Below are 27,840 nucleotides of genomic sequence, written 5' to 3'. Positions count from 1 at the left end.
GGCGGCGCCCGCCCGAGCAGCGCGTCGCTTCCGGCCCCGGCGGCGGGACGCTCTCGCGGGGCCGCCGCTGCCGAGGCCGCCGGCGGCAGCGGGGGTAGGTAGCGCCCCCGGCGGCGAGGAGGGCAGCGCCCGGCGCGGCGGCAGCGCCCGCCCGCCAGGGGGCGCCGCGGCGGGGCGGGGCGGGGCGGGGCGCGCGGGCAGCCGCCATTTGCCGGGGCGGGCGGGAGCTCGGGCGCGCAGGGGTCAAGGGCGTCAAGGGTGTCTGTGGCCTGCAGGCTCCAGCCGCGGGGTAACCGCAACCGCTTACACGACCCCAGCGTAGTAGTTCTCTTCTGCTAAACCCGGGAAATCCAGTTCCCTGTGCATGTCAACCCTTAAAATTGCCCAGTTGCGTCTTTCACCCTTCTAGAAGGTTGAAGTAATCCGGAATCAGACGGCAGAGCATCAGGCAGTGCCGGCAGCACGCTTTAATGTAACGGCTGCGGCCTGGCGCTGCCGTGTTCTGTACTTGGCCCCTCGCTTGGCTCCCAGACTGCGCTCGCCTCCCCCTGAGGAGGGGTGCGCGTCAGCGGTGTCACCCCTGGTGACGTGGGGATATACGCCCCACGGGGAGGAGACCCTGTATTTTGCCTCGGATACGTGTTGCTCCGTATGGCGCTGAAAAGCCTTCTCCCTGAAATAATGCGGCCGCCCTGTTTGTTTCTTCTGTCAGGCCCGGAGTTCAGAGGAGAAGATGTGCCACCTCAGAGAGGCAACGTCCCCGAATCCCCCTGCAGCGCTGCAGCCGGCCTCGTGCCCTCACTTAACGCAGATACAGCTCAGTCTGCAGCTAGCCCGGAGGCCAGTCCTAGCTTCGTTGGGTCAGAGGTAAGGTGATCGAAGCGTTTGTCATCTCTCTTTCTTGTTCTTTGCGAGTTTGACGTTGAGGAAAATGGCTTGAGATATCATCAGGTGGTTATGTCATTTTTTCACTGCTTTGACTCAACTAGTAACTTCCTTGTCGTGCCCATTAACTCGGCATTTGAAGCATCATAACATGTAAATTGTATCAACTCAAGAAAAAATAGTCAAAAACCTCAAAGCAAAGCAGTAAATATAAATGTGTTACTGTGGTTTTCACAAGGTTTTTGCATTAGGGGGTGGACCATCAGGCAACCTACATATTATAGGATGAGGATTGATGGAATTTCGTGATTTTTTTCCTCTGTGGTCATTAAAAGGACAGGGGCAATCTGAATCTAGTTCTAGCAAAATGCAGCAGGGTGATGCTTTGATAATTTTTTAAAACATTATATCTTTCATAGGAAATAATAATATGAAGTTAACCAATAAGACCAGGAATGAGTGTCCCCCAGCATCCCAGATTAGTTTATGTTTTGACTGAAAGGCATAAGAGACCATTAGATCGCATGTTTATAGTTTTGTGTATTTTAGAGGCCTTAAAAACAGAAAACAAAAACCTTATGCTGAAACAAAAACCTTGCATTTAGGTAACATAAATTTTCTGGAAAAATAGTGAGTCACCATTTGCAAACATAAAGAGATGGAGAGCCTCTTTCTTTGTGTGGTAATTTATCCTGGTTCAGAAACACTGTTGAATGCATTTTCTTATTTCTGAGTTGAATTTCTCCGAGTTCGGTTCCGGTTGGTGCTTTTTGATGTGGTTTCTTCTGTTGTACAACAGCGCGTTCGACACTGCGGCGCTCGCCCTTACTACTACTCTCCGGGTTCTTGAATTTCTGTCATTATAAACTTCTGAAAACCAGTTCGTGGGTATTTGTATAGTATGTTTTTAATAAGACCTGAAGACCTGAATAGTTCTGGCTACAGAGGGAACGTGCCCACAGACGCTGACAAACATGTACAATTTACCTGGCGACTTCTTTAATATTCTAGTTATATTTGAAAACTGATTTCTCTTAGTGTAATTCCTGAAGTGATGTCTTGTTATGGGTGATGTATAGGACTTTATTCCATAACAAAGTGCTGCAGTTTGTAGCCGCAATAAACATGGTGTCAGATTTTTAAAAAGTTTTCTAATGATGTTTATTCTAGAAATTAAAGTCAGTTTTTTTTCTGACTGAAAAGCTAATTAAAATTGATCCCTCAGTGGGCCTCTCCTTTTCCCTCATTAACATTCAGCTATCAACATTCATCACTTTTTGTTCGCTGCTCTTTTTGGCCTTTCTTCACTCAGTTCATATTTTCCCACATTTTCTTGTTCTAACTTCCATCATCCTGTGAGAGATTTTTTCCTCTTTCATTCTTACAATGAATCTTTTTTACATTCTGTTCAACCCAATGCCCCAGACTGATATCTTTTGATAACCCTCTCTGGGCAGTCTCTATAATCAGTTTTCTTCCTTTTTCATTCCTTTTTCTTTAATATGTGCTATTTACCTGAGTAAAGACTGCTCTCCTTTCTCTGCTCAGTTTTTTTTTGACAAAAAAATCTCAAGCGCCCAAGTCTTCTCTGTTGGTCATGTTTTCCGTGCTTCTCGTTCTTGTTGCCCTTCTCTGAACTCTGCTTAGTCCACAGCCTTCTTCATTAACAGTGTCTATAGCTGGAGGGACTACATCAGATGAGGCCCTTATCAGTATTTTGTAGAACAGAATCACTGCATGCATTTTCCTGCATAGTCCCTAATTTCTCTTCTAAACTGCATGTCGGAAAAACAATCACTGCTTGTTGTTACTGTTCCTGGATTCGTTTTTGTGACCATTTAAGCAATGGTTTAGCAAATGCCAGAGCAGGCGCAAGAAAAGGAGGAGAGCGTGTGTGGCACACACCACCAGCAGTGGTGTGTGGGTGTTTGTGCGCGCACATGTGAAGGCACGTGGGATCTCCCCTTTTGGCAGCAGCAAGCCATTAAATCAGGTCAGCTACCTTGTGAAACTTTATCCTCATCTGTTCACTCCCTGTTCTAGCCTGACTTCTTATCTTTATCGTACAGATATTAGTTGCACCAAGAGCCTAGTCAACATTAATCTCTATTGGTAAAGACTTAAAGGAAGTTAAAAAAAAGAGGAAAAGACATTAAACACTTTGGTCTTCTCAGCTTCATTTCTGTATCCTGGTCTGCAACAGGCCAAGTTTTTGTCTTCCTATCATCACCAAAGAATGTTTTCTTATTACGTTTTCTTCATCTTGACTTGTTCTGTCTCATCTTGTGCATTTGCCTGCCTGATATTGTCTTCATATGTTTCTGCTACATCTTATACTCCTCCCTAGTAATTTGCCTAGATCGTTGAAGAGCTCATAATTTAGCTGGAACAGTCCTTCCCATTCTTTGCATTGCAGTACTTTTACACATATATCCTTAAAGAGTTTCTGCAGGGAGCTACCAACTCTTCTGAACTCCTTTTCTATTAAACATGTTTCCCGAAGAAATCTTACGTATTTTTTCTTTGAGTTCACTGAAATCTGCTTTCTTGAAATGTGTTATGCCTTTTTTTAAACCAAATTGGGACAATCTAATGACTCTCAGACCTCAAAAAACGTATTGAGGTTGGAAACGCACCTAAATAGAACAATTGTAGTAATAAGATTTTGAATGTTACCATGCAACAAACTCATTTTTAGTTATTGGCTAGATAATTTTTATCTGTCTGAAAAAAGTGCATTTTCAAAAACCAAGATATATTTCAAATAGATTCAAAAAATTGTTGACTAAGTACACTATAAGTATTTTCTTTATAGTCGCCCTGTGTTTCAACTGCAATCTGTGGTTTCTATAATATTGAGTTAAAACTATGAAAGTCAACATGTTTTTGCTTTTTCTGAATTTAATTCTGTTTAATGCACATTAGACAAATTACTATCAGTATGCTTCTCATGTAGCAATAGAATTAGACGTATAACACTTTCAAGATCCATTTGTCAATTTGTAATCCAATTCGCATGAAGAAAATAGAGTGGATCCACTATCTTGTGCTTAATTATTACCTTCACTTATCCCATATCTCTAAGGAAACAATAGCATTAAAATTATGTAAATAAAAATGATCAGATAGCTCATAAAAACAAATCTAGTAGTAAATAGGCTATTTATGTTACCAGTGGTTGAGGTAATTATTGAATGAATGAGTGAATTATGATTATCATTATTAAATGTTTTGGTCCAAACTCACTGTTTTTTTTCCTTCCTGCGTTAGAGGCTATTCAGCTATAACAGTATCTCTTCCTGACTTTCATCGTTCTAGTAGCCAGGTGCTAACGGGAATGCATTAAAGACTACAACTAGCATCTCCTGGAAGTCGGATTATTCATCCTCTCCTCAACAAGAAAAATGTATATAGAGAATGCTTGTTTTGGAATTATTATTGTTAATAATATTTATTTATTTGTTTATTTAAAATGTCAGTGAAATGAGCCTCAACTAAGAGTAGAAGGTGATGAGTTTGGTCATTGCTCTGTATCATCTGCAGGTTCACCGTACTCTTTAGTCCGTCGGTCCTTTTTCCTCAAACGTTGCTTTTTGTTAGTTTGCTCAAATTAGGATCATTGTATTTCCCTTTACAAATCAGATGATCAGTCTATCAGGTGTAGACTGACCACTGGCTGTAGCTGTACTGCTGATGTTTCACAGCATGGTGTATTAGCTTCAAAGATTCCCCCTTGCCACCCTTAACTCATAATTAGAAATCAAGTGTACAACTTAAACAGGATAGAATAGGGTCATTGTGATCTTAGCTGAGAAGAGATCACACACAATTAAAATAGGGATGAATTATGCTCTCCATTCTGACATTTGGTTTCTTTGTAGCTAGCCCTGAAGACCTTTCTGCTTGGAAGATTGTGTTATTTCATACGCTATTTGTTTTAGAATGGGTTTTACAAAGAACATCTCAATTAAAAAAAAATCTGATGCTTTTAACTTCATGTTGTTTCTGGTGCTTTCAGCTCAAGATGGAGCATGCTTGCTTCTGAAAGAATTAACAAATAACCTCGGGATAGCTGTTAATTAACTCATGTTCTTTCGTTTAGTTCTTCTTTAACCTGCCTTGCGTCTCTAACATTTGCAGATCATTTTACTCAGTAAGATTGTTCACAGAGGCAGTGTGGTAAATTGCCTTATCTCTTCATGATAGGAATGGAAATTGCAATGTTTTCTAAAAGGATAACTTGAATGCTTTTCTTGTGGTTGCTTGGTTACACTTGTTTTGGGTCTTCTTAAATGTTTTGTTTGTTTTACCATAAAATGGAGCTTCAATACGAGCATACTTTATACAGAGGTTGAACATGTGGTAGAGTGAAAAATACTGCCTTTAAGGCAGAATTTCAAACTGGAATTGCTTATCAGTCTTCACTGTATGACCTGGTAATGTGCAGGAAGAGCAAAACAATAATTTAAGTGGAGGAAATTGAGATTTAAGAAGAGGGGCAGGTGGAGGCTCTTTTACAAAGATTGGATTAGCAGAGCAGTAAACTTTTATTTTTCTGGAAAAGGGAGAACTGCACGGTGAAATACATTCCTTCAGAATAATAAGGATAAGACTATTTCTTCTCCACTAACTCTGCTGAACTATATATATCACAAAATGGTGCAGATGTCACCAGAATGTTTATTGTAATGCCTAATTCACAGAAGCTGTATTGGTGCATAGTACCATCAACAAAATCTAGAAAATTGTTAGACAAATAGGATCTGAATGAGATGGACAGCTCTGTAAAAGAAATGAATTCAAAGTATCCAGTAGGTATTCCTGTATTTAATGCAAGAACTATGGCTATGTTTCACTCTCACTTCTAAGACTATCTAGAATTATCGTCAGTCCATGAGCGTCCTGAAGTATATATTAAGTTCACTTGTGCTGTGATACTTCCAGAACTGTTCTTTGAAATTATGGGATTGTTCCCGTAATTTCTTTTCAGGCCTTTTCAGTAAAGTATCAGGTCAGATTCTCTGTGTGAAAGTTATCTGTGTTGCTGCTAAGACTGAAGACAAGTCATGCCTTTTAAAATATAAAAATCTGATCTAATCATTGCCAGATGCATTTCTGACTGTCTTCGGTAACATGGGCTCCTGCTGCTTGGCTGCTTACTACTTAGCTAGTAGAGCATTACTTAATACTGAACAATCAAGAATTGCCACTAATTATTTGGAAGGAGGAAGACTTTCACTCAGATTTTTGGAAAAAACAGTGGGTGTGCTGTTTACCTTAGCTTCATAGGCTCTGTTTTCTTCTTACAGGTGTTTACATTTTTCAGAGTTTTAACATACTTGCCTTGGGGTAAAACATTGTAAAGGGTACAGTGTGGCTGAAACTTAGATTGAAATAATTTCAGAGAATGTCATTCGCTCATGATTAATGATGAAGGGAATTTCTCATATCATCAGTTTCTCCTCTTCGCTCATTCATTCCCAGGAAACTCCTTGCATCTTGTGAGCACTAATAAATCTAAATTAGACTAAGGGCCTAATTCAGAATCCATGGGAGTCAGTGAGAAGGTTTCTTCAAAGGGATGATTTCAGTGGATTTTGGCTCAGGTCCCAAGTGACCAATGACAAACTGCTACATCTTTGCAAGCAGAAAGGTCAGCTGCGTAGTTCGTATTGTATTTGAACAGTAAACACGGTAGATTTTTGTCGTTTCGCCAAGGAGAACGGTATCATTTTGGCTTGCATAACCTGGCAGGGCGGTGAAGAAGTGAGAACCTTCGTCTCCTCAATCTTAGTTCTTGTATGTATATACTAAGCCTTGCTGGTCTGAATACAAACCAAGATACCATATTTCTTTTCCAGAGAGGATCATTTGTGAAGCCGAAAATGGCATTTAATATAAGAAAGGAGAAATTAAGGACAAAATCAGTAAATGAGTTCTTTGGTCTGCAGTCAGTGACAGCAAAGATGCTAAACTGGGATACATTTTGACATATTTAAAGGAAAAAATTCTTGTGCCTGGTATTGCAGTTTATGTTCCTACCAGATAGAGCCATTGTTAGTAATGGGACATACACACCTAATTAATTTGTTCAGACTAGATCGGTTAGGAGTAGGCACGTGCACATCCAATGAAAACCACACTCCCGGAAGACTTAAATGCTGCGTGGGAGTTTGTATCCTCAGCTCAGCCTGTCTGTGCTAAGGTTACAGAGTAAGTGTTCTTCAGACCTTAGTGAAGAAAAGAAAAAGAAGAAATTTCTATGCCATGTTCAGTGGAACAATGCTCTTTCCCAGTTTATCTATCACAAAGAGCAACTGAAATATAATTACGACTTATAAGGAGGCAAGCTGAAGATTCGGAGTAGGCGTAATAGTTACCAAGTCAGTGCTCAAATGTGGTTATGTAGTCTTAATAAACTACACACGACGAGAAGCACTAGTGCTGTTCTGCCCTGAGAGAAGGACGTTAATCAAAGCCTGCTGGCACTCAGTCACCTTTCCAACTCAGAGATTACATTCCTTCCCTTAAATATGTGATTTCTAAGATTCTAACTGCAGATGCACAATATCATTTTTCTTGACAAGTTCACTGATGGTGTGGGGCATTCAGGCACATAGAAAAATTTCAAATGAATGTCAAATGCATGTCTGTGATTATGACATTGAAATCAAGTGACGTTAGTCACATTCTAGGATCTGCTTCCAAATATGCTAAATATATGTTAAATATTCTGGAGCTGCCTTATAGAGGATTACATTAGAAAGTAGTCTTTACTGTGCGGTTTGAAGAGCAGAATATGGAGAAAATATGTAGAGAAATATAGAGAAAAACATATAGAAAATACGGAGAAAACACTGTATTTAAGAAAAATAACATATAAGTATTCCAGCTCCAAAGACAAGAGTAGCGCAAGTCTGTTCAAGCTAAAGCTAAAGGCAGTGATGAAGATCAGCGCTTCATTGTGGTCACCTGTATAGATCAGAGAAAGGGATACACAGAAGGAGATAGGCTAAGCCCCAGAGTGTTCAGCAAGCAGTAATCCATATTTGCGTTTGTAGGCGTTTGCTCACACTTCTGTTAGTAGCTCCTCACCACTGGGAGTTAGTATCTGGTCTTAAATGGGACAAATCAAGAGTTAGAAACAGAACATGTTATTAACCCCATTATAGAGACGGGTGGCTATGGAATATAAGGATTGGGTGGCTTTCCTAGGGGTGCAGGGGAATGAGAGAATCATGAAATTAATCCTCTTTTCCCCATTCCAGTATGGTATCTTATCTAGAAGACAACTTTTCTCTGAGAAGTTGCTGTTCAAACTAATTACAATGTAACGTGAAGTTCATTGGATGCTAGATAGTATGTTCTGTCACGTACCTTGTTTTCCGTCTTTCTGATCGCGAAGCGGGCTGCATCCTAACTGCTATTTAAATTTTGAAATCACCAAAGTGACAAAAAATTGCAATCGGATAAATGGATGGATTCCTTGCTCTTCTCTCTCACAAATTTTATGGAAATTTTTGTCTGAGTAAAAAGTCTACAGGAGACTTGAATATAGGGTCTTAAAGGTCTTTTCCTGCCTCTGTGTGTTTTTTTTTTTACTATGTTGTCTATGCATTCAGTACCCAGATGAGCATTCACTGAAGTCAGTGAACAGTCTCCAGATTAGATCTGTAAAGCAGCGTTCGCTATGTATATTATCTAACATAAAGGAAATATTTGTTGATTGGGCCTCAGGTTTTGATGTACACAGTCTGAATCGTGCAAGAAAGGCTGTACTCTAGACATGTTTTTTTCTCAGCAATGATATTTTAAAATGAAATATCAAAGTTAAATTAGAAAAAGTAGAAAGCTAAGCAAAATTTATCAACACAGGTATTTTTAATTTACTACTTTAGATATTAAAGAAGTCTATAAAAATGGTGACATTTTGATGGAATTTGGCATCCTGAGCCAAAAACTACATTCTTTACAATAATCCCAGTCCGTAGCTGGTAGAAATTTAAGCTACCCCACTGAATTCAGTTCAGCCATCCAGACTGAAATCAAAAGATATCTTCCATATTTATTTAATCTGCTTTTATTTTTGTAACTTTGATCTCTTTATTTTAAACAAATTAGATTAGTCTACTGTATATTGCAACATACAATAGTAATTTTTCAGACAATGACATTAAAGAGCAAGATCAAGGTAATTAATGCTTAGACTGTTAGTGATTGAGCAAACCATAAATCAGTACTGCAGCCCCATTGATTCTGACATAGTTGAGGTGAATCTGGGGTCAGGAGTTTAAGATGAGTTCATGATAAATGCTAAAGCAATAACAGATATTAAAGCTGGATTATTTTCAAGAGGATTTTAAAATAACCATACTAACATTTAAGTGTTCTCTTTGGCTCACAAATGCATACAGTCAAGTGACTAGTCTTATTTATATGAAATTAGAAAAGGTATGTTTTGCACTGAGGTGACCCAAATGGTTTGGTAGTACTATTTTTCATACTGGATAATTTTTTTTTTCTGTCATGATCCTGTGCGGTTTATTATTAAACTTTTGAAAGCCCATTTGGATATTTGGCATCATGTACAAAAATGTATTTCTCTTCCATTTCCTAATACGTTTTTTCTTTTCGTTTAAAAAAGTGTCAGTTTTCAGCAGTTGCATCAAATATAGGCTATTTCTATTTGAAGAAATTAATATATAGATTGGCATTCATACAAAGTAGGTCATTTGCTGTTTATATACATTTTATACCAGCAGGATGTTTAGAGACTATTTAGTAACATCTAGTATATATATATTTCAGAACACAAGCACATTGTGTTGGAAAACACTTGTCACCCAAAGTTTGGTTAGTTGTTCTTGTTACATTAGCCACGTACCGCTGGAGCCATGAAGTCCTCTTAGTAACACGTTCCTGTGAAAAAGGTAGTAGTAGTAGTAAATAGATCCTTATAAAAGTGGAGCGTCTGAAGTACTGTGCTCATCAGGGCTAAATTAATTAATAGAAATTAGAATTATAGACATTAGGAAATACATGAGACATTACGAACAGATGTACTGTATATTCTTTAAGGTTCAACGCTAAGCAATTTTTTGTGACTATATTGACCTGCCAGAGAATTAAATCTATCATGTATGAGGTAGTAGAATAAATTTAGTAATAAGATTTACTTACAGAACGTGCATGTTTTATGACTTTCACAGAGGGACTAAAACTCTAGTACAAAGCTGGATATAATCTATCGGAATGTTTGATAATCCCAGTGGGTACTTTCAGTCATCTAATCTTTTCTGAGGACTCCTTACCTGGTGCTTTTCTTCATGTAAAGAATTCACATATTTCGTATGTAAATATAAAGAGGTTGCAGATGCTGTTGGTCATGTGTTTTTTACATGCGTGCTGGGCACCTGCAGGTGTTTGCCATTACATGATGCGGTAATGCATGGTTATATGGCTCTCTGGTAAATAAATAATGGGTCGTGTATCCTGCCCTGGCAGAAAGCTTGGTTACTTTTGCTTTGCTGCTTCCTCTCCACCTTTTAAAAGTTCTGATGGTATGAAGCAAGAGAAATAAATAGCCCTTTAAAGCAATTTTTTCAGTACCTTTTCTCTTTCTTTCAGTATTCTTTTTCAGGGCACTTTCACCAGTGCACGAGCCTTTCACTTGTTTTGAAAAGATAACTTGTTGCCCCAAACTGTAATTTTCAGTTTCCATATATTCTAATCTTTTCTATTTAAAAGTTGGTAGATATTATGTATCTGTTTTGGTCTAAACACCTGCTCTTGGTACCATTCTTGCATGCTGTTTTCAGTAATGTACATTAATTTAGCAAGTTTTCTACCTTAATAGTCAATGATTCTGAAATGACAATTCTGAAAATGCTTGTCCTCACTCCAGGCATGTTATCTCTCGTAATTAAGGATGAATTAATTTTGTGTATATGACAAGAATTTATTTTTCAGATCAATGGCAAGCTATATCCTAATCTGGTCTAGGGACTTCAAGACATATTTATCTATCGCAACCTTACTTTAACAGTAAGGCAGATGATATGTCTTTTAAATGAAGCTGACCTTGCAAAAATCACCTGTTATCAGCAGTTAAACTGTATGGAGAAGAATGATGATGATTCCAGGCTGATCTTACTGTAACTATGTATGCCAGACATATTTGATACGGATATTAGATTTGCTGGGAGTAGAACACTGTTGACTCCACTGCTGTCATACCTTATTTATGATAACTAGTCTGTTGGCTGTTGCAATAAAAGGGGTGCCTATACTCTTCAGAGCTTGTTATTCATGAAGTTAGGTTATTTCAGCTATGGTAACTGGGCATATTGTGGCTCCATGCCAACTCTTTCTTGCATCCAGTGAATATCCAATACCTTGTACTGGCTGGGTGAGAAAGCAATGGGCATCACGTTAGAGAAGAAAGGAGGATTTTGTGAATCACTTGAGTATTAAAATCAAGTAATAGAGATGCATGTTTATTTTCACAAAGTTTTAGCGTAAGCATAGAAAATCAGTGTATGAGAAATGTACATTGTGCCATAACTGTACTCTGGTAATTCACTGTCTGTGCAGCAAACCACAGGAATCCAGTAGTTACTTTGATACATGTGATCAGTACAGACTCTAGTAGTTTGAGCTGGAAATGTTTCCATTTTAGTTCCAGCTTCACGGCTGATCCTTTTGGAAAACAGCTTGCGTCGTTTATGGACCCATTTTCATAACCGACTTACTTGGTGCATCTTGTGTTCTGGGTATCCAGTTTGAAATACATTATTCATGATTTTGCAGGAGTAGTGAAAACTCACAAGTGTCTTTGATTTCAGTTTGAATTGTTCAACTATCCACGATTGAGAAACTTTTTTGAAAATGAATGCCTCAATTTCTTCACCTTTAAAAAGGAAACAAAATTAATTAATTACCTACAGTATGCAACTTATTGTATATAAGTTGACTGGAGGATGTTATGAATATTATTTTTCATTGTTTTGGAATTGTAGTTTTTCCTAATGCCCTCCTGAGTTTCTCACAGTGATTTTCATATTTTATATTGAGCCATCTGTGATATTACTGGATAGATCTCTTCCCAATGATCATTGGAAAAGAGGGTTTCTAAAATTCTGTTCCAACTTTAATTAAGTTTGTAGGAATTATTCCAGGCCAATCCCATTCTGCTCCAAACTAGACGAGGCAATAATTATTTTACAAATATTTAACATCCATGCAGCATATTTAAAATATTCATGAGGTATGATTACATTAAGTATTTTGAGTATCTGTTGTTAACCTTTCTTGAATGTTTAATGATAAAAGAACAGTTCAGGTTTAATGGAAGCAATGCTTCTGGCAAAACAATTAAGGAAAAACTGTTAAAACACTGTCAGTCAGTTCTCAAGAAATATGTTTTCTAAAGCAGCAGAACCATGACTTCTATTGTTATTCTTGTATTTGTTGCAGATGCTATAAAGCATGAAAGCCAAGGCTCTCTTCAGATCTCTTTGAGACTGGGAATGAACACAGACCAATGCTTAAAAGTGCACTACATGCCCTATGTGTGTGATTGATAATCTTTTTTAATAGCCCTGCATATAACAATTCAACAACTTACAGGATTCAAAAGTGCATTACAATGTAATGTACACTTCACATTCACAATCTTTCACCAATTGCTGTCGTGTTAGTAGATCCATTGTGAGAAGGAGAAGCTGTTCAACAACCCGCATGAACGTTACAAAACAATTTGGGATGTGAAATGAATACCTTCTTGATTAACGTGGCAGAGGGAATGTTAGTTAGCTATAAAGTTCTTATACAAGTGACATCTTAAGAAGTATATTAGAACTATAATTTATAGCTATTTCTTCATGAAGAAATCAAAATATTTTTCATAAAAGTCTCTGCAAAATCATTTCTAATTTTTAGACAAGAAGCATTTTGCTGGAAATTCCTCATTAGGTCTACTAATTTTATGAAACGTTCCAAATACTTTTACTAGTGTATCATCTTGCGTTTGCATGTTCCTGACATGTTTTCAAAGATGAGACAGTATAGTCTTGCCTGAGACTGAAAGGGTTTTATGTGGGCCACGTGAGGCTGTGCACCACTTGGCTTCTCTGCATTACAGCTTAGCTCTAGGGGAGGAAAAGGAATTATTTGGCTTACTCGGTCCATCGAGCATTCTTTATATTTCTACATAGACTATCCCAAGGAGTTAAACCCCTCCTGCACATGAATTGCGTGACCATCCCCAGCAGTTTCCAGCACCCTGACTCACTAGTGAGGCAAAATGAAAGGTTTTCACTCCATTGAGTGACATGGAGTGAAATCCCCCTTGGGATACCCGCAGAGGAAAACAGACTTTATGCCTGACTTTGCCTTAGGAGCTCAGCGCATTAGTGCTCAATGAACTTGGTCTGTATGGAGTCAGAAACGAGGGGCTTGACTCAGTTGCTCGCACATAGATGCCTAGGATTTAGGGTGTCTTAGATATCCAGGTAGGACTGGCAGATGTGCCCACAGGACCTCCGGGGCCCTGGGTCCTCCTGGAGTGGCAGCTGGAGACCAGGCAAGATATTTCAGAGCATTACAAATAGTACTTGGCACCTTTGTGTGGCCCACTGAATCAAGTGCAAGGTGTCACAAGGTGGATCTCAAACTGTTTAATTAAGGACTTATCTAGGAGTGCTGTCATTGTAAAGGTTTTGTTAGCATTTCTGTTGTAAAGAAAAAAAAAAAAGGAAATGGATGAGTTATTACCACTTGAAAGCTGCCTTCCGTGTCAGTCATCAGTTACACTCTCTGATGGTTTGGTTTCAGTCTCTACCCTGGTGCTTTGAGGATGCGCTGAGGTGTACTGAGGCTCAACACGCTTTGACATCTCTCAAAGGCTCCTTGCTATATCAGTGCAGATTAGAAGGAAAGTGGAAGTGCAACAGAACATACGGTAATGAAACAACTGTCTTCTCTATCACTTCTGAAATTTTGTGCAGTGAGTAAAAATGTAATGCAGTAAAGGCCAAAGTATTTGCTGCATTGCACTATCAGCTTTTTATCAAGTGTAAGTACAGTGGTCCAAAGGTGAGTACAAAGCAGCTTGTACACTGGATGCCAACATATGTTCCTTTTATGCCATTGGAAAGTTCACAAGTCAGATAGTGCCACAGTTGCTCCATATATTTAAAGAGGCTATCAAAAAGAACTACGGACAGGACATAATGTGGATAATGTGGACTGAAAAAAAAAAATCTTTTTCTTCTAGCCTTCTTAAAGAAAGGTCCACTTTCATTTTCCAGGAGGGTGTAGTTTTTTGGACAAGATCATAGCTCCTGTCCCCCAGGAGCTAGCAACTGTAAATTCTGCTTAGAGGCATGTGCCATGTGCAGCCTTTTGCTTTCATTTTTCCTGGAGTTTTGCTCAGTAGCGTTCTCTATGAAAAGGTTTTCAGCTGTGCTTAGGATGTGATTTCTGACAATGGGTTACAATGTTCCTCAGAGAGGAAAAGAGGAGCTTGTCTTACTTTCTTACATTCTTTTTAATATTATTTCTGATATTATTTATTAGCATTTCACTATCTATTATTCCATCTTCTGGAAGTCTTACAGGAACATGAAAGAAAAGAATGTAAACCCATAACTCTTTATTTTTAATGATTCCCATGCAATTGTAAAAGGTATATATCCAGTATCATGTGTCTCAATGTCTATCAGATATGCAACTTCCCATATAATTAGTATAAAAGTGAAATAGATTTTTAGCGAAAGATGAATTTTTATACATGTGGTATTTTCACTTCTGGATTTGACAGTTGCATCTGTTGTCAGTAAGAGACTGTGTATGTGGAAGTTTAGATGATTTAATGCTAGTGATAGCTTAGGACTCAGAATCTAGATGTGTCTGTTTTGACATTCCAAAGTGGGGGGGTGAGAGAGAGAAAGCAAGCAGATATTTCAGCAAAGTTTTTTTTAACTAGAATTAGAATAAGAGTTATAACTCCCAAGTACTAGAGAAAACAAGAAACTTTCATAACATACATTCTGTCTTGCCTTTAGTTTGAACAATATTGTTAAAATTGTTATGGGGACGAGTGCTTTCCTCCACTTGTCAGAATTTTAATTTTCTTCTCTAACTACATATTTAGAGGAATTGCAGTACCATAAACATCAGCTGCTGCGTGCAGCAGCCAATCTTTGCCTGCTCTTTCATTTTAGTAAGTTAGAATTACTGTTCTCCAGGCTACTAGTAACACTCAACTGGGTTAAAAAAAACCCAGGTGTATTTTAGAGATAATTATACTTGCATTAGCTAATTGAAGCTTGCTTCATTATGTCAAGACCATTTAATAAAGTACTATTAATTAAGAAAAATCCTAATATACGCTACATGTAAGCCATTATGATATTTTTTTGAAACATATTGTCTGATGCATAAAGGGATGCTCCACTATACTGCAAATGGCTTCTGCTACATAGACTTTTAATGAGAAAAATAAAATCCAGATAAACTGGTGAGATGAAATGCCTAATCTAAAAACATGCAATGTTTCTGTATGCATAATACAATTTATCCAAAGTTCACCCTTTTTTACCTGTGTATTTCTACAAATTACAGAGATGTCGGTTCAATTACTTTTTTGCCTGAGGCCTCTGTATTTCATCACTGCTAGAAAGCATATACTATTTATTTATTTCTCAAATATATGTATATATTCCTGTAAATTAATACTGTGCTTTATAGACTGTAGAGAAGACATCATCTCTGCTTCAGAGAGTTCCCAGTATTCATTTAGCAGGGTAACCTGTCCGTAGTTACAGCCTTTACGGCCACTGAAATGGAACTACATGAGAAAAAGGCGTAAAATTTGGCCATTGTCATCATTATTTATGGTAAAATGGCCATGAACATTAACTAATTAAATATTCACAGTGTTGAATAGAATCTGAGATCGTTTGAGAATGCACAGACTCAGAGGTACTGTAGAGCTATTGTCAATTAACTATAGTAATTTATTACTTGTCCTAGCTCTTTGATGCTCCAGTGAAGGCTCAGGGTTCCCTTGTACAAAACGTTGACACGTATCAAAGGGAAAAAATGATTATTGCTCTTTGTCACCACCAAGGTAAATGAATTATCAGCTGGCTGTCAGACATAGCACCCTTCTGGCAAGAATCCCCACTTAAGTGTGAGCATAGTACAGGTGCTGGAAACTACTTAAAGCAAATGACAGTGTTTAATTCTGTGTTATCATAGAATATTTTACTACTGAATGTTCTACATGTTGCCTGGAATTTTTCCCACTCCACAAAATTTACACTTCAAAAATGAATGGCTTTGTCTTTTTAGTGCATTCTTATTCTTTTATATTGATCAAGCCTGGACTCTTCCCTTCTACTCTTGCTTCACAGCAATATCAGAGAAAGATTTTTAGAAGTTAAATCCTTTGCTTAAATTGGGTCATGTCCAAAGATTAGACAAGATGGAAGTTATTTTGGAATATTTTACTTTTTTTTTTCTGCTTCTTCAGTACACTACTGACATAAGGGATTTTAGTTTTCCCACTACCTTCCATCTAAATGCTATTAGCTTTTAAAAGTGATGTGTAAAAATCAATAGCACTCACTCACAGTTCCAGATAAAGAAAATCTAGCAGCGCCTGTAGTTTAGACTTTGGCTCCTCTAAATAACCTTGAAAGAATTGGAATGAATCAGTTGGGATTGTACTGGAAAGCAACCAGAACCAGAAAGACTAGATTGCAAAGGACACTGCTCCCAAGACATACATTTTTAGTAATATGCAAAATTATAACAAGATGACTGCCACATCACTCCACCTCCGGGGTGAACAAATGTACTGTCTGAATTTGCAAATTAATGCATTCTGCTGTGTGTTAGTATTTCCAAGCCCACACAAAAACTCTTTGCAGAAGATCGATAATGCCTTAGTGCCTGAAAAAAATGTTTACTTTTAATATAATAGTTATTTCAAATTCTAGTGGCTTCTATGAGTTGCTAAATCAGAAAATAGGCTATTCTATGCTTTTCACTTTCTTGGATAAATACTTTAATGATAAAATGTTAAATGAATGATCTAGCAGTGTGAATTAAAATAACATCTAAAAGCATGTTCTGTAGTGCTTGAAAACTTTACTTGTATTGCTGAAATCAGAGTGTTAAATCACAGAAACTGTTCCTTTCCAGGGGTTCTCTTTTCTTTTCTTTTTTTTTTTAAGCCTACAGTCTTAGGTTTACAGCAATCCACTTACAATATAGAAATGCTACTAGAAATATTATTTAAAAGTTAGAGGAATTTTGCAAGAAAATTAATTGGTTTTTCCTAGTCTGTTCATCCAAGGAATGTGATGAAATTTATCTTGTCAGTACTACACAATAGCAAGAAAAGTGAAGAACTTTATTTATTAGGATATCAGCACCACATACTTTTGTTCTGTCTGTTTTAAAATGTGAATCATTTTTTCATTAAGGACTGATCTGTTCGAATAGAATAATTTGCCTTTTGCTTGCATGTAACCAGGACTCCAAGCAGGAATTTCTGGGACTGAAGTCAAGGGCGCGATTCCCATTGACACTGATGGATGGTTGATTCCACCCGAAGCGTTATGCAAGATCACACGAATAAAGACTGAGATGTATGTTAGTGTAAATACACACTTTGACAACAAAAGTCAGGTTTACTGGATAATGTTAACTTAGGAGACAGCACTAAAATGAAATTACAGTAACTTAAAAATGCTTCAGTTTACTGGATACCTGCACATCTCTTCAAATCTGGTTTATCTGCAGTGTGTTTTCACTGTATTGTATTCTAGGGGTAATTTGACACATGCTTTTGTGATTTCTTAATATAAATAAGTTTCTGCTTCTTTTACCTCATGCATAATTTTTTTACATGATAAAAATTATAATGCTTATCCTGCCAGCCCTGAGAAATGTTAGCAGTCCCTCTGAAGTCAACAGGGTAATTCATGTGGAAGAAAAGCTATTCATATGCTTGAAAGTTTTCAGGATCAGGTCTTAAATTTGTTGCATGACTTCTTCTCAGTAGTGAGAACACATATACCTTTAGAACTGGCTTGCAGTCATTCTACGTGGTAGAGAAATGTATGTCCTCCAGCTTTGAAAAACTGATATACTGATGGAGGAAGTTATACCTTATGACTATATCACGTTTTCACTCCATGACAAAACAAAATGTATATATTTCTGGAGAAAATTCACTTTTATATGAAGAAAAATAATTAATACTAAAGTGAATAGTGGATGAAATTATTAGACAGGTGAGTGAACATAACTATTTTTTCATAATTTACCTGGTAGTTAACGCTGCATGGGCCATTTATTTATTTCATGCAATACGTGGCAGAAGTAAAAAGAAGTACATTGGGTACCTTCTTTGTCTTGTCTTTTCCTTTTGTTCCTCGATTACTGAAAAGTTCTTATTTACCTCTGTGCTCTTACTGCTGCTTGTTTTGGATTGTTTTTGATTGTGTATATATTTGTAATGAGGTCTTTACAACCACATCATGCAGGTGTTTACATCTAAACATATGATTACCTGCATAAATGTATCAAATTTTCATAGACTCCAATGCTTGATAGGACTGGGCTTTCCGCAGTTTCTCCATTGACTTTAAATGGGTTTTAGATGAGGCCATTAATACATTTCTTTTAGATTAAGGTACTTCAGTATTAACTTACTCAGTTTTATCTTTCTGTTTTTTAATACAGAAGTTCAGCTGCAGCTATTGATTTATATGCAGTTTTTAAGCTCAGCTTATAGGTGTGTCCTTTTCCCACAGTGGTGAGAAGCAACATAAGAATAGAAATATCATCCCCATAAAGAAAATGAAGCTTTTTCTTATGCTTTCTCATCTTACAAAAGTACAGAATTTACAGGTTCACATGGTACTAACGGCAAGGAGTGACTTCTGGGCTATATGCCCAATTACACTATGATTGGAAGTCCTTCAGGAACAGATTAGACAAGCATCTGGTTGAATTAATGTAGGTAATAGTCTTTAAATAGGGGGATGGAAATTATGGTCTCTAAAGGTTTCCCCAAGCATTATTCTTTAATTTAATTGTTTCCAATTGTCGAGTGCCTACAATAGATATATTGTGAATTTTAAATTGCAGTTAAGATCTCAAGAGATTTGAATGTAGATCACATAAACATAAGGGTCACATTTATTAGAAGTGAAAAAGCAGTATGACAAAGTTTGATAAAATGCTGATATTTTTCATATTTAAAAAAAAAAGGAACAAACTAGGGGAGAAGAATGACTCCTTTGGATAGTAATGCTGTTAAGTTAGGGAAAATAAGAACGTTCAGTTCTTTTTCCTGTGGCCCAATATGAAAAAGAACCACCAGTAAGCAACATCACTTAGTTCTGATAATATTGTGTGTGGACACAAAGAAGATTTCCACTTGCTCTAGTTACTTAGCTGAAAAAAAATTTGTTCACAGTGGTCTCAATGGCTGAGAAAGTAGCTTACTAAACGCTGCTATAAAATTTTTACAGTAGTCTCTCTGAGAATGGATAGTATATTAACGGAATAATAGAAATAGGGAAAGACTTCATCATTTCCACAAATTCTTATGGTTCCATTTATGTTAGCTTTGCGAGAGAAAAAATATGAGGCACATTACCAGTGAAATAATTGAGAATTTTGTTCCTGCTCACTCTGTGGAAATGGAATTTGTATAGAGCATATAAAAGTTATATAATTTGAATAATAATGGCAGAAATAAAGCTATTGGGATAAATGGAAAATAAAAGAATCTTTCACATTTCAAGCAGAAATGAAAGAATACAATGAAATAGTAGTGTATACCACAAGCAGTGCTACAGCGTATGGCTTGATGGGCACCCGCAATAAATTTTATGTATATTTGAAATTATATCTCTACAATGCTGTAGTCCATGAAATTGCTGCAATAGAAACAGCAGTGGAGAAATTACAGTAGAAAGATAATTCAACACATTTAAATTGATATCGCTGAAAAATATAGCATTATTGGCAGATAATTAGGAATGTTACTAAAAGTACAACTGGAAGGGAAAATGTGAAATTATTTCTACAGGATTTGTGTTAGGCGTAAACAGTCATAAAATGGATCAGAAGAACTCATATAACTTGGAATATGTTATATCCCAGGAGAGAACCACGCAAATGCACAGTAGAAAGAAAAGAAAAGAATAAAATAGAAGGATGCTATCTCAAGACACCTTTTCAAAGCTTGCGGTGGGTCCTTTAAAGTCATTCCATTCTTCTTCTCCCTTTGACATCTCTTTTTTTTTCCTCCATAAAGAAAGGCTCCAGACCCTTCTTCTGGGGTATGGAGGGATAGTTCAGGCATAAGGACACCTTCTTTTATTTAATTCAGGAGTGCTTAACATCCAGTCTAGGCTTCCTCAGCCATTCCTATCGTTGCTTGTTGAGATTCTGTGAATTTTCAGCTCTGCATTGGTAACTCAGATCCATGCACGTTTCCCTTCTGGTGTTCCCCATTCTGGGGGAAAGAGGTAGAACGTACACATTTCCACCTGCCACAACTTGTATCAACTAGAGCAGGAACAGAGGAGCCCTGCTTTCCTTGCAACGAAATGGTGTTGATCCAGAGCCTTTAACGGTTTTCCTTCCTCCCTCCTCTCCAGTCCGGCAGAAAATATTTCCTAGCGTCATTTTTTCTTTCCAAACACTCATTTTCATTTTTCCTCAAGTTGTTATCTGTTCAAGAACTTCAGAAACCTTGTAGAGTCACATCGTATTTGCTAGCTTCCAGGTAATACTGTCCGTGAACTGGATGTCCATAGTCTTGTTTGCAACTGAACGATATGCAATGGAAATGGGGTTAAAAGCCTTTAAGCAGTGCTGATTCTGTCTAAAGCTACATTGCAGTGTATTCTCCCGCCACGGGGAAAAATTGAGATATGGACTTAAGGCCAATTTGAATGGAAACAATTCACCTTAATGCAGTGTTTTGCAAAGAGTAAATTGCTTATATTTTTTTGGAGTCAGATGCACAAAGAAGATAATTCTTCGGTGTGGTATGTTGGCTTCCTAATGTACTGTGCCAATCTTAGTATGAGGGAATTTGCAATTTTCTTAGGATAAATGTCTCATCATTCCCTTTTTCATTTTTAGAATGCAACTTCATCTTATGAAAACAAAAGATAAAACTACAAATTCAAGTCTGATGTATGTGTTAAATATGTCTTGTAAATGTATATTGATTTGATTTTTCAGCTGATCTAATGATAAAACTTCCTGGACAATACTGCACCTTATGAGACTGAGGGACATCATAGCTGGCGAAATGGCAGATGAACATCAAGACAGACAAAGGTAAAATGATGGACAATACTAGCTTCACGCATAAAATGATCGTAACTGTTCAGGAGTTCGACCCTAGGTTATGAAACATCTGTGCAAAATTTCAGCTTAATACTCTGCAGTAGTCAAAAAAGCAAATCAGGTGTTAGGAGTTATTTTAAAAGTAATATGAAATAAAGTAGAGATTGTTATGCCATTTAAAATATCCATAGTTCTGCCACACCTTGAATAGTATGTGAAGTTGTAATCCCATTATCTCAGGAAAAGTTATATTAGAACTAGAAAAGGTTCAGAGAAGTGCAGCGAGGACGACCAAAGCATCCATCAGCTTTTTTATAAGGAACAACCGAATAATATGGGATTTTTCAGTCTAGAAAAAAGACACAGTTTAGGAATCGCTGTAGCAGAATCCTGTAAAATTGTCAGTGACATAGAAGGATGAATAAATTCAGCAGCAATTTTAACACAAGAACCAAGGCTAGCAGGAGCCAAGTTCAAAGCAAGCAAAATTCTTCAGACCACAGGTAACTTGTCTGTGGAACTCTTCACAAGAGGATGTTGCGGATACAAAAAAGTTCAAGTGGAGCCTGGACTAGTACTTGTAAGAGAAATCCACTGAGGGTTTCTAAATAGAAAAAGCGAAGGAAAGCCCCTGAGCTGAAAGTAATCAGAGGCTGGGAAAGTACTTCCAGAGGGTATCATATATGCTTGCTCTGTTCTTATTATTCGTTGGGCATTGAACGTGTCAAGTCCTTTGGACAAATAAGAAGGTAGCTGTGGCACGCTGATTGCGTTTGTTCTCATGTAAAGGTCAAGGGTGTGTTTTCCACAGATGCTGAGGGCTTCCCTCAGTGTGTCTTTAGGTCAATCTGATGTTACCTTTTTGTTAGTATTTCTTCAGATGGGATTGCTATGAATACAAAGCAGTTACAATAAATCTTACTAAATTCATTTTCTTAGCAGGATGGGGAATTCATCCATGGAAGTTCTGCAAAGGGTGAACAATTTTTTACAGATGAAAATGGGACGCACGCAATGATACGTCTGGGTAGTGATATATCTTCGCCTTCAGAAAGCACGGGAGAAAAAATTAAGTCATATATGAGCTAGTCAGTTCAGGGATACATTAGCTGCCTCAACCCAGTTATATGCCAATGCCTCATTTGCTCATATAGGAATATAAATCATGATAGATTTTACCTTTGCAACCTTTTGATACAGTATATAACTGAGGATAGAATGTGACCCATAGAACTAGAAATCTGTTTATTCATTTTTTGGACTGGTAAATTCTCTCTGCAATTGTGATGCTTAAAATAATGTCTAAATTCTTGGAAAAAATCCACAAATATATTGATTTCTTGATGGATGTCTACATATTTACCTACAGCAACCTGTTTGTAAAAAAGCTCACATTATACTTCTCTCTCTACCTTTTCCCACACAATCCAATTTGCTATATAGCAGCTGCCAGAATTCATGGATGACAAACTCAAGGTTTTTCACAGAAAAGCAGTTCATAAAAATGTCCTTGATCTTGTCATCATGGTCGTCATCTCTTGTGCTTATCATTATACTGACTATACTATTAATTATTGTGAATGAAGAAGTTCTGTGAAAATAGCCATGTTTTCAGCACACCATTACTGAATTTCATGATAAATTTATGTAATAGCAGTAATATAGAGAACATAGTTATTGAATTAAATTGAAAGACAATGAGGTTAAGGGAGCAAAGCAATTAATATCTCTTCCCTTATGCTCTGACAACATGAACAGTTTCTATTTCTGGATGGAGCAGGAAATCTTTTTTTTTTTTCTTCAAATCCATGTGAAGCACTTTTCCTGAATTTTAATACTCCGACCTCAAAAGATATATTGAACTTCCTTAGGGCTGATGTTCAAATATAATAAAGCTTGAAGCTTTCTAATTCATATGTGGTGGAAGAAACTCTAAGCAGTCAACAGCATAAATACAAACATAAATATCCTCCTTTTGAACGCAGGTTAGCAGCAAAGTTCTTTTTTAGGGCCACACTCTGCCCTGATTTACTGTTTGTGAAATATAATTGATTAATGTCTGCTCTCAGAGAAAACATAAAAAGCAGTAATCAATCTAGTGCAATATTTATATGTGGAAAGCCAAATAAGATCAACCCAAATCTGCATATGAACTAAAGTACTGTAACACTAGTTAATTCTAACAGGAGAGCAAGACTTAGGTGATGATGGGTATGTTTTGCTTCTCTTAAATAGTCTAGTGACAAACATGTGTTCCCATCCATTTTCATACAAGCCAATATAGTGGGACACCAATGTTCACCTGAGTCCGTAGATTCTCTTATACAAAAAATATTTGGTCTAGGCTGCGGAGCCATAATTCTGTCATCTGATCAATCCCCCAGTTTCAGGAAAAATCGTGTGTGTCAGTGGGCAGAATGCTATTGATTGGGAGGACAACTAGAAAGGCAGAAAGGGGAAAATGGAAAACCTGTGGAATCCATTTTGCCTGTTTAGCACTGTGACACACAAGCACCTTCATAATTGTCCATTAATCAAAGAACTGTTTGATAGAAAGGGCAAAATGTGAATGTACTCACGCTCACTAGAACTGGGCTGGAAAATGGCTCCCAGAAGGTGAATAAGGTACACAAAGGACATAGCTCTTGGTATGTGAGAGTAAAGGCTGGACGACAGGCTTTACGGAGGAGGAAAATGAACCCTTGTCATTTGCTGTAGTCAAAATTAGGGTATACACCGAATTCATGGCAAATACAGAGTTCAAGAGTTTCTTAAAGAAAGGTAGCACACAAGAGGCTCATGTGTTGAAATACAGGGAGCCCTTGATGTGTGCGGTAAATCTGGCTTACAGAGACTACAGAATATGTGATCTCTCAATAAGTGACAGGATATTCTTGAACATTTTATATGATATTAAATGAAAAATAATTGGCTTTGGGAAAGAGCTGCTGCGATTCTCTCAGCAATCTAATTAATGATTCCCCTCATCTGCGTACAGTTCTCATCTCCCACATACTTCCCATTTAAATTATCTCCTGCTATATGTGGTGACCTCTGACCGTATTAATACAATATGCAAAGTAACTTAGTGCTGTTATGAAACATTTTGTTTCATCTCTCAGACTGAGAAAGTTTCATAGGAAGCAGACAGAATGCAGACAGTGGCGGGAGGTCTTTGGAAAACACTGGAGGCCATCATCTGCCGTGTGGGAAAGGGTGAGAGCTCGGGGAGATGGTGAGAAGGAGGCAGAAGTGTCCAACCCTCGCCCCCCACCAAAAATTTCTTTTGCACTTTTCCCAGCTGCTTCTAAGAGACCTTCCTCTTCTGCTTTGTTGTTCATGTAACCTATTCTGGAAATGATTAGGGGACAGAGTAGCTGAGTCGGTATTGAGGAACAGCAGAGAGAACGATGGTTGGAAGATGTATGTTTTGGACAACAGTGGAGTTGCTTTGTTAGCACTCTTTGTGTACTGAGAATTAGTACTCTGTGACTAATTCACCATTGATTTTGAACAGTTCATAAAAAATTAATGGAGAAATAATAGGCTATGAGGGCAGGGTATTGGGGTGTAAGAATTATAAAAATCTAGATTCAGCCACTGGACTAATCATTGCTTCTCTTCAAGGGAAAGGATTGGAGAGTACTACAAATTCTGGTGATGCCAGTTCTTGAGTCTTTTAGCATCTGGCATAAGAAACAAGTACAATTTATAGTGTAGTTTGTGATGTCCTAGCAAATGCAGCATTTAAAAAAACCCTGAAACTTAACTAATTGCTGTTACGAAAGGAAGTGGAAATATTGCAGAATAACTTGAAGCATATAAACTGGTTTATTTGTATTCCCTGTTACATTAAGAGAGAGAGTGATGCACACAAAGATGCAGAGTGCCTGAAAAATATTGGATATGTTTATATCATAGGAGATTAAGCAGTATTTCTGCTTGATTTTTAATTCAACTTGAAACCAGAGTTACGAACACATTTCTAAAGCATACTGAAAAGGGAAAATTGGAAGGAAGTATATACTACGGAAAATAAAATGTTACCTTGTTTTTAACAGAAAAAAACCCTCTTTAAAATATAGTAATCAATGAAAACTCCATTTTTTAAAGTTTAGATCAGCTTTAAACTAAATTAATTACACTTGGAATCATGGAATTAAATTAAATTAGTAGCTTCATAATAAAATCAACACACTGATTTATAAGCATCCTAACACAGGGATATAGTTTCATTTTCAACAGTTACTGGGAAGCTTAACTTTGAAAGAGGTTTTAAAGTGTGGAAACCTTTTAAAATACATTAATACATTTGCAAAAATCTTTCTCTTCTTTTCCTTAAACTTTGAGCTTCAACTGTCATTTTTACTTCAGTGAAAATATTTAACTTCTGATGATTTAGGGTACAGTCCTCAGCCACTTAGATAAAGGACAGTTATTCCCATTGATTGAAGTGGGTACATGATTTAATGCTTAAAACCGACAAAATCTCTTAAAACTCTCAAAATCTCTTTAACTTGAGAATGCTAACATTTTACTGAAGTGCCATGGTGTTTCTGTACCTCACCAAGTGGTTCTCATGCATGTAGTCTTTTTAGTCTTTTCACTTGACATATGTCATTATTTTTTCATTATACAATTTAATGGCTTTATTCCCTAGTTGTACTGAAATAGATTTCAATACAGTTGAGGCATGGCCCCAGTGAAGATGTACATGTTCTCCCCCCTCCTCCTTTTTTTTTTGTGAAAATGTGATTTCCACCAGCTTTTAAAAGCTGGACGTATGGTATGGTCCATTGTATGGACGTATTTTGTATGGTCCATTAGTTTGGAAGGCATCAGCCAGAGCACAGCACATTTCCACCTCTCTCCCTCATCTAAGAATATCCCTAGTTTGTAGGGAGTTCTCTTGGAGAAAAGCTGGGAATAGCAAACTACGAAGAAGGCAGCTGAACGAACGAATCCAGGATGATGGAGAGAAAGTACGATGTTTGTCTATGGATCAGATGAAATAAGCAGCCGAAGCCTATTTTTGCTTTTCTACTTTAGTAATGACATTCTGTCAACTGCTTAATGTTGTATGATATATGACGATGATGATAACAGGGGTTCTCAAACTGGGCATGCTTTTCGCCATCATCATCATCAGTGGTGGTACTACACTGGCAATAGCAAGAGTTCCTGCCTCTTTGCTGGGCCACGTTCATGCACAGGAGAGTAAGTCCCACCTTTCTCTCACCAACGCGCATTACTGGGCTCTCGACAATCAGAGGAGGACTATAAAAGGCTCCTTGTGGTCCTAAAATTTTGGAACCTACAAACACACCTCAACCTTGATCTGCAAGGCACACTGCTCAGCCCAGTCATGTAAGGCGCTCTCCTTCATGAACACTGCTTGCTGCCAAATTGCGTGAATTTTAGAACAAATGAAAAATAACCAGTTTGCTGTTTGTAGGCAGGCATTTACAGCATCGAGGAACAGATCCCCATTAGTGCCTTTCCACACAGGGCTGAGAGCTGCCTCATCACTCTGTAGCTTATTATGTTGCAGGCGTTTTCCTATCACAGACTGGGAGCTCTTAGTCCACAACAGAAAACTTAAGCAAAAAGTTAAAAACAGAATTTAGAGGATCCGTAGGAAAGAATTAACTTGCTGCAGCAGCTTATATTACTTCCTGTTTAATTCTAGTTTTAGGTGTTTAGATCTTCTGATGAACATGGATTAAGACTTACCGGATTTGAAAAGGCAGAAATTTGAAAGGGTGGTGGTGGAGCGGTCACAGTGAGAGCAGCCATTCTCAGTGAGCTTTGACTGATTCGAGTCATGAGAGAGTGAAAAAAGAGCAATATTTAGAATAGGATATAAGTTTAAAATATTGGATGGAAGGAGGAGTCATATGGTTATTTCTTCCATGTAGGCAGGAAAAGAACAAAGTTTTTAACAAACTGGAAGAGCAGACAGTTTAAGCTGTTAAGGGCAATCTGAACGGTAGAAGGCCGTAAGTGACGAAGTTATGTATGTGGTGTTTTCTTGTGTGCAGGTTCTTAATTTAAAATAATCTAGTCATTAAATACTTTAACATGGCAAGGAAGAATATTTTCCTCAGAACACTCCATAAATGAAATCTGATCGGCTTCTGGAAACAGCAGTTGAAATCTCAGTGCAAAACAATGAATATTAAAATGAAACTCGAAATTTCACAGGGCATTAAATATCTTGTCCTTGTAAACTTTGTGGTAGGGTACTTTTTCAAAATAAACAGCTTTGCAAAACTCAGAGGCCTGGTATCTGGCAAGCTTTGTTATTTTCCTGAGCGCACAGGAATTTTCAAAAGATTCCATGAAGGCCATAATGCTCGAGCTGGGATTAAGCCCTGGAAGTCCTTTTTGCCTCGCTTGGAACAGCATTCATGCATGTACATCGCAGTGTCATTACAAAGTTCAGGCCGCCGCATTCCTTTCTTGTTTTATGTACTTGACATACACCAGGGTATGTCTGTGTTTTTCTTAATGATTAATAGTACAAATGCGTTTTACATGTAGCAATTATCCACTTTCTTCTCT

The 27,840-nt window shown here is 37.5% G+C and overlaps 1 long non-coding RNA gene across 1 annotated transcript; it reads left to right on the top strand.

Moving 5' to 3' along the window:
* Positions 1-22: 22 nt before the first annotated feature.
* On the top strand, positions 23-27,834 carry LOC104150254 (uncharacterized). Its single transcript, XR_011137252.1, has 4 exons — positions 23-94; positions 713-867; positions 21,169-21,267; positions 22,219-27,834. It is a non-coding gene; the product is annotated as an uncharacterized lncRNA (long non-coding RNA).
* Positions 27,835-27,840: the final 6 nt, after the last annotated feature.

This window comes from Struthio camelus, chromosome W (assembly GCF_040807025.1).
Source record: "Struthio camelus isolate bStrCam1 chromosome W, bStrCam1.hap1, whole genome shotgun sequence".
NCBI classification, from domain to species: domain Eukaryota; kingdom Metazoa; phylum Chordata; class Aves; order Struthioniformes; family Struthionidae; genus Struthio; species Struthio camelus.
This window is presented reverse-complemented; position numbering and strand designations above follow the sequence as displayed.